Source organism: Brassica rapa, unplaced genomic scaffold (assembly GCF_000309985.2).
Source record: "Brassica rapa cultivar Chiifu-401-42 unplaced genomic scaffold, CAAS_Brap_v3.01 Scaffold0295, whole genome shotgun sequence".
NCBI classification, from domain to species: domain Eukaryota; kingdom Viridiplantae; phylum Streptophyta; class Magnoliopsida; order Brassicales; family Brassicaceae; genus Brassica; species Brassica rapa.
Window position 1 is genome coordinate 1 of NW_022610238.1, and position 2500 is coordinate 2500.

Consider the following 2500-nt stretch of genomic DNA (forward strand, 5'->3'; position numbering starts at 1 on the left):
CTTGCTTTGAGCCACTCTAATTTCTTCAAAGTAACAGCGCGGAGGCACGACCCGCCAGTTAAGGCCCGGAGCGTATCGCCGACAGAAAGAGACAAGCCGACCGGTGCTCACCGAAGGCGGACCGGGCGACCCACCCAAGGTTCAACTACGAGCTTTTTAACTGCAACAACTTAAATATACGCTATTGGAGCTGGAATTACCGCGGTGCTGGCACCAGACTTTCCCTCCAATGGATCCTCGTTAAGGGATTTAGATTGTACTCATTCCCATTACCAGACTCAAAGAGCCGGTATTGTTATTTATTGTCACTACCTCCCCGTGTCAGGATTGGGTAATTTGCGCGCCTGCTGCCTTCCTTGGATGTGGTAGCCGTTTCTCAGGCTCCCTCTCCGGAATCGAACCCTAATTCTCCGTCACCCGTTACCACCATGGTAGGCCACTATCCTACCATCGAAATTGATAGGGCAGAAATTGAATGATGCGTCGCCAGCACTAAGGCCATGCGATCCGTCGAGTTATCATGATCATCAGAGCAACGGGCAGAGCCCGCGTCGACCTTTTATCTAATAAATGCATCCCTTCCAGAAGTCGGGGTTTGTTGCACGTATTAGCTCTAATTACTACGGTTATCCGAGTAGTAGTTACCATCAAACAAACTATAACTGATTTAATGAGCCATTCGCAGTTTCACAGTCTGAATTCGTTCATACTTACACATGCATGGCTTAATCTTTGAGACAAGCATATGACTACTGGCAGGATCAAACAGGTAGCATTCATAAATCAGGACAAGACCACGTCATATTCCCGCAAACACATGGAAGTGGGAACAGACGCAGACTTGACCGTCATCTTTTGTCCGGAGACAAACGTGCTTAGCGGGACAGAATTCTTCGGGTCACCGCCATAATATTTCCGCAACCGAGATCTCAGCAACAGCTTATTCACCTTTGCGAACAATGCATAAACTATGCAAAGACGCAAGGATCACAAGTGCCGGCTTATGTGTTCACGACTTCCCCACCGAAGGAGATGCCGCAAACAACATTTTAAGCAAAGCTTAACAATTCCTTCCAGATAGGTACGCAACACAGGCCCCGGATCAGTTCAACAAGCATAAAACTATGCTAGTGAAGAAACTGAGGAGGATAGTTGGTCTGTAGTTGGGTGCGCGAGCACAGAGCCTACAAACACTAGCTATCCAATCACCACTCATACGCCGAATGTTCATTGCCCCACAACATCAATCTTTCCAACCACTCTTGAGATGTAATCAAAAAAGCAACTGGAAGACGGATGAAACCAGGCCAAGACCATGCAAGCGCGAAAATTTGAAGTTAGGGCAAAACGGTCCACCGGAAAATTCGCCGGAAAAGTTCCCGGAAAATTCACCGGGGACAATCCGACCATCGACCTCAACCCAGCCCACGATAGTGTTGGACCGAACAGTCCAACACTACGTACCCGAACCGTTCGGGTACTGGGGGGTAGGAGGCTCAAGAGAGTGCCTACCCTTATATATACAAACGTTTTTTTTCAGTCTGTCACCAACAGACATTGGTTGTGTTCCGGGGAGTATTTAATGTAAAAAAAAAAATACTTCGAATTTGAATCTGATTTTTTGCATGCTTCTAAGGATGGTTAAAGCTATTTTCTGGTAAATTTTCATAAATTTCTTTTGCTTCTAACCATGTCTTTTGCATGCTACAAAGGTCGGAGTTTCGTGGTCTATACGGATGTCTACAGCAACTTTTATCAACACTTGACATCCTAAACTCTTTGTTGACATATTTTTGATGTTTCCTTTCAGAAAACTTTCTTCAAAAAATATTATTTTTGCATTTTTGGCTTCTCGGGTGATTTTGGCTGTCCGTGGGTGATTTTGGCCCACGTCCGTGTGTCCGTGTGTCCGTCAGTGCACACAGGACGTCCGTCAGCACACGCAGGACGTCCGTCAGCACACGCAGGACGTCCGTGCTGTCCGTGTGTGTCCGTGTGTCCGTCAGTGCACACAGGACGTCCGTCAGCACACGCAGGACGTCCGTCAGCACACGCGGACGTCCGTGGCTGTCCGTGTGTGTCCGTGTGTCCGTCAGTGCACACAGGACGTCCGTCAGCACACACAGGACGTCCGTCAGCACACGCAGGACGTCCGTCAGCACACGCAGGACGTCCGTGGCTGTCCGTGTGTGTCCGTGTGTCCGTCAGTGCACACAGGACGTCCGTCAGCACACACAGGACGTCCGTCAGCACACGCAGGACGTCCGTCAGCACACGCAGGACGTCCGTGGCTGTCCGTGTGTGTCCGTGTGTCCGTCAGCACACGCAGGACGTCCGTCAGTACACACAGGACGTCCGTCAGCACACAAAGGACGTCCGTGGCCGTCCGTGGCCGTCCGTCGTACACCGAGACGTCGTGGCCGTCCGTCAGCACACGCAGGACGTCCGTCAGTACACGAGGACGTCCGTGGCCGTCCGTCAGCACACGCAGGACGTCCGT